Below are 6,104 nucleotides of genomic sequence, written 5' to 3' on the forward strand. Positions count from 1 at the left end.
ACAGGGATCATTGCTGGAACCTCTGCTGTTTGTTATCTGCAAACTGATTTGGAGGAAAATGTAACTGATCTTATTAGTAAATTTGTGGACACTATACAGATTGGTGGAGTTGCAGAGAGTGAGCAGGATTGTCAGGGGATACAGCAGGATGTAAATCAGTTGGAGATGTGGGCAAAAAAAAGGCAGATGGAGTTTAATCTGGACAAATGTGAGGTGATGTACTTTGGAAGGTTAAAGGCAAGTAGAAATTATACAGTTAATGGCAGAACCCTTAGGAGTATCAATATGCAGAGGGATCTGGGTGTGCAGGCCCTCAGATCACTGAAGGTAGCAACACAGGTAGATAAGGTAGCTCAAACCTTAACATGGATATTGAGATATGTTGACAGAGGAAGTCATGAGGTAGAATTTATAGATTCTATTTGCAACAATTTCCTAGAACAACATGTTGTAGATCTAACAAGGATTGGGCTATTTTGGATATGGTAATGTGCAATGAGGTAGATTTAATAAATGACATCAGAATAAAAGATCTTCTTGGAAACAGTGGTGGAATTTAGCATTCGGTTTGAGAGGTACAAACTTGGGTGAGAAGCAATGATGCCCAGCTTAAATAAGGGTAATTACAAAAGAATGAGGGCAGAGCTGAATGGAGTGGACTGGGAGTGAAGTTGAGTAGCAAAGAAAAAAAAGGCTTTTGGCATGCTTGTCTTTATTGGAAGGAGCATTGAGTAGAAGGATAGGCAACTTATGCTGCAGCTTTATTGAACTTTAGTTGGGCCACACTTGGAATATTGCTTACAGTTCTGGTAACCACAGAAGGATGTGGATGCTTTGCAGATGTTACAGAAAAGGTTTACCAGGATGCTGCCTGGTATGGGGAATTTTAGCTAAGAAGGAAAGTTGCTGGACTTGATTTGTTTTCACTGGAACGCAGGAGGTTGAGGAGCAACCTGTCAGACGTTTGTAAGGTTGTGAATGGCATGGATAGATTGGAAAGCCTGAGGCTTTTTTCCAGGGTGGAGGGGTCAATTACTCGGGGACACAGGTTCAAGGTGTGAGGGGGAGGTTTAAGAGAGATGTGCGAGGCGAGTGTTTCACACAAAGGGTGGCGCGAGACTGGAACACATTGCCAGAGGAGGTGGTGGAAGCAGACCCAATAGCAGCATTCAGGAAGGACCTGGATGAATACCTTGAGTGTTTATTTGCTGCCAGATCCAGGTAGATGGTGAGTATTCCGTCACATTACTGACTTGTGCCTTGTAGATAGTGGAGAGGCTTTGGGGAGTCAGAAGGTGAGTTACTCACTATAGGATTCCGAGCCTCTGATCTGCTCTTGTAGCCACAGTACTTATATGGCTGGTCCAGTTCAGCTTTGGGGTCGAGAGTGTGGTGCAGTTCAGTTCGGGTCAATGGTTACCCCCCAGGATGTTGATAATGGGAGATTCAGTGATGGCAATGCCATTGAATGTCAAGGGATGCTGATTAGATGCTCTTTTGTTATTGCCTGGAACTCATGTGATGTGAATGTTCCTTGTCACTTGTCAACGCAAACCTGAATATTGTCTATTTCTTGTTGTATTTGAACATGGACTGCTTCTGTATCTAAGTAGTTACAGATGGCACTGAACATTGTGCAATCATTGGCAAATATCCCCCCTTCTGACCTAATGATACAACAGTCTCAAGATGGTTGAGCAACATGTTAATCAGTAGGAGGTTTCCTTTCCAATGTTTAAATTGATACCATCAGGATTCACAAAGATGGAGTCACCATTGAGGACACCCAGAGCAATTCCTTCCTGACTGCATCCCGCTGTGCAACCACGTCTGTCCTGTCGTTGGTAATTGAATTGAATGGAATGGAATTGAATTGAATTGATTGTCACATATACCAAGGCACAGTGAAAAGCTTTGTCTTGCGAGCAATACAGGCAGATCACAGAGTTAAGTAGCATAGATATGTAAATAATAGGTAAACAACAGCAAAAACCAAAACACACAGGTACAGGCGAATGTTCAGAGTTTGTGAATCCATTCAGTATTCTAACGACAGTAGGGTAGAAACGGTTGTGAAACCGGCTGGTGTGTGTGTTCAGGCTTCTGTACCTTCTCCCCGATGGTAAAGGTTGTAGAAAAACATTGCCAGGGTGGGATGGATCTTTGAGAATGTTGGCGGCCTTTCCTTGACAGCGGGCCTGGTAGATAGATTCTATAGATGGGAGGTTGGCCTTTGTGATTGTCTGGGCCGAGTTCACCGCTCTCTGTAACCATCATGACCTTGACTGGTACAGTTACCATACCAGGTGGTGATACATCCAGACAGAATGCTCTCGATGGCGCACCTATAAAAGTTGGCAAGGGTATTTGCCGTCATGCCAAATATCCTCAGCTGCCTGAAGAAGAAGAGACGTTGTTGAGCCTTTGTAACCGGTGCGTCCACATGAAGAGTCCAAGAAAGCTTGTTGTGGATGACCACTCCCAGGAGCTTGACACTCTCCACTCGTTCCACCTCTGTGCTGTTAATGTGTAGGTGGGGCATGAGTTACTTCCCGCTGAAAGTCAATAATGAGTTCCTTGGTTTTGCCAGCATTGAGAGCTAGGTTGTTCTCAGTGCACCATTCTTCCAGGTAGGCAAGGGCATTAAAATAATGACACTACCTCCCTGTGCTTTGAGCACTGCCATGACGAGCTCCTCCAGAGATGTCCTGGAGCTGAAATGCCCAACCTCCAATAACCATAACCCTCTTCCTCTGTGCCAGGTAATGACTCCAATCAGAAGAGAGCCTGCCCCTGATAACTATTGACTCTTTTTTTGGACTCCTTGAAGCTACATTTTGGTTGAATGCAGTCTTCATCTCAAGGGTTGTCACTCTCCCCTCTCCTGTCAATGTTTGACCCAAGGCTGTAATGAGGTCAGGAGCCGAGTGGCCCTGGCGGAACCCGAATTGGGCATCACTGAGCAGGTGCTGCTTGATAGCACTGTTCTTGACACTATCCACCACTTTACTGATGATCGAGAGTAGACTGGTTATTAGCTGGGTTGGATTTGTCTTGATTTTTGTGTACAGGACAGATTTCCACATTGGGCAAATTTCCACAATGTCAGAGAATCATCAGGTCCCTACAGTGTGGAAAGAGGTCGTTCGGCCCATTAATTCATACTTAACCGCCGAAGAACATCCTGCCAAGACCCACCCCACTGACCTGTCCCCGTAACCCTGCATTTCCTTTGGCTAATCCATCTAACCTGCACATCCCTGAACACGTTGGGCAGTTTAGCATGGCCAATCCACCTAACCTGCACATCTTTGGGCTATGGGAGGAAACCGGAGCATCCAAAGGAAACCCTCACAGACACTGGGAGAATGTGCAAACTCCACAGAGACAGTCACCTGAGGCTGGAATTGAACCCATGTCCCTGGTGCTGTGCTAAACACTGAGCCACTGTGTCACTATCAGGTAGTTACCAGTGTTGTAATTGTAATGAAGAGCTTGGCTAGGGAGCAACTAATTGTGAAGCGCAGGCCTTCAGTCTTATGCTGAAATGTTGTCAAAGCCTTTGCATTATATATTGACGTCTCTGCAGTGAAGCTGGAACCCAGAAAGTTTTAACTCAGAAGTAAGGAAGTGACCGACTGACTACAGCTGACAATGTTTAACACTGAAAATATCCTTCCTTCCTCTCCATCGAACTGCGTTTTAACGCTTTTGTCTACTCATTCTCTCAGTCTATTGACATCTCCCTTTCACCATCTGGCAGTTTGTCACTCCTCCTGTTTGGGTGACAGCAAACACTAATACCCATCCTCTATTCCAAACTCCAGATGGTGGGTACTGAGAACTCACTGCTGTGACCTGACCTGTCCAATTCACATCCCTGCAGGTGACAGCAGACTACAGTGAGCTGTTAGACCGTGAGACCGGAGAGTACTTCTTTAATGAGGTTTTAGTGCACGCAAACAAAAAAAAAATTGAAAGGATCGAAACATTTCATGGTTAAAATTATACACACTTTGTTTTCCCAACTAGGCATTAAGCTCCCATTTGTAATTGCAACTTCTGACAGACAGCGGGACAAAGAGCATCAAAACACGGAGGTGGCGGTGATGACAAGACCATCATTCCATGAGAGCTTGTTTGCAAAGTAGGGAATTCTGAGATCAGCCCATTAAGGAGAGAATAAGATTAAAAGGTCGCTGTTATAGACAGACAGCCACAATTGCACTCTGATTCTGGCTGGTGTCAGCGATGTCGGGCAACAACTGTCATTTTATATTCAGATGGGGTCAGATCCGTCAGGAGTGTGAGAGTGTATGGCTGTGATCTTCCCTTCGCATTTGTGAGCTGAGCACTGTGCCATTACATTGTCGATTATTTGCTCTGATGGCTGCAGTCACAGTCTTGGTGGTGGCCAAGAAGCCTGTTTGCTTTCTATTGGTCAATACTGCTCCCTGCACAGTGGGAGACCAGACCAGAGTACCTGAAGCTGTGAGTGCACCCACCCACTATCACTGAGGCTGCTTGCTCTTTATCACTAACTAAGGTACTTCAACACCTTCAGGACTTGTAACACTCATATACAGCCAGACGGAGCAGTTTGTCAAAAGCAAAACAAGTGAAATACTGTGGAGGTTAGAAATCTGAAATAGAAACAGAAAGTGCTGCAGGACTTTTGTGCTGCATTTGTGCATTTAAGTGCTCACTTTTGTCAAAGCTTGTTGCTGTTTAGGGGTTAGTCATGACATTGGTGGAGGATTGAAGGTAAAGATAATTTGTTTTGATGTTTTCCAAGCCGTTAGTTTCTCATTTTTCCCTTATCCTGAATGGAAAGCCTATTGGCAAAGTAGCAAAATGTGGGTCAAAACAGCTTATCTGACTTCAGGTGAAGTCCTGGTGCATCGAGACAACCCAACCTCCCCCAATTTCCCCCTGATTCGCTGGTCTCTGATAAATGGATAGGGGTCTGAGATCACAGCTTGCCAGGGTCTTGGGGTATTACCCAGAGGAGTCCAGTGATTATCCAAACTACAGTGTGCTCAGGCAGACACCAGCAAGTCTGCTACTGGAGGGAATGATTGCAATTTTCTGCAAACTGCTCCTGTAGCTAGAAACACAAAGAGGTAATTCAGCCTTTTATCCTGGGCATCAGTCAAATGAACCTTCTCTTAACTAAGTCTAATGCAGTGACGCCTTTTTTTCAATGAGAGAATGTGCAGGCCGTGTTCTGGATAGGGTATCACTAACTCTCTGTACGACTTCCAAAGCATTACCAGGAATCCCATCTATGTAATATCTAAACATTGACCAAAGATGTCCTGGTCTTCAGAGCAACAACATGTGTCACAGCAACAATGCAGAGTAATAGCAGAGGAAGATGGATTGGAAGGGTAGGCGGGCACATTCTGCTGAGCACACACAATGCCTGTATATAGAAAGACCAAAGCAAAGGGAGATGCTGGGCTGTGGGATGACATTCTCACCAATTGCAGAGCCTCCACTTCCTTAAGGTTTGCTGGGGGGGAGGGGGAGACAGCGATAAAAGAAGAAGCTGGTGAATGTGGCATGATGCAAATTACAAAGCCCACAGTCAGGTAACCATAGCAACCTCCTCCCTGCACCCCACCCCCCAATGTTTCGCCAAGATCTGCGTAGCAAGTAAATTCTCAAGTAACAATGCTTCTCTTTTTTTAAAAACACAATTGTGCGGTGTTGAGTTGAGTGTATCATGTGATTTAAATGAGACTACACCCAGGGATCAGATTCAGGCTAAAAGTGAGACAGGATCTTAGAGAAATGTTAAACTATTCAGCAGAGGCTGATAACAGGCTGACTCACCGATGGGTGACACACTTATTCTGTACAAGAGTGTTCACCCAAAGGCTTCACACTGAATGCACTAAAGTTGTGGTGATCAATGGGTTGATCCTCAGTTTTTTAATCCGTCTCTTTGGGTCCTTATGTCTTCCTGGTGATGGTAAAAAGCCTATTTGCTTTATTTTGTCTGTAAGTCCAAGCTGCTGTCTGCACAGTGGAAGACCAGGCCAGGGTACCTGAAATTGTGAGTGTTTGCATATCCATTATCACTGAGGCTGCATGCCCTC

Source organism: Chiloscyllium punctatum, chromosome 22 (assembly GCF_047496795.1).
Source record: "Chiloscyllium punctatum isolate Juve2018m chromosome 22, sChiPun1.3, whole genome shotgun sequence".
NCBI lineage: Eukaryota > Metazoa > Chordata > Chondrichthyes > Orectolobiformes > Hemiscylliidae > Chiloscyllium > Chiloscyllium punctatum.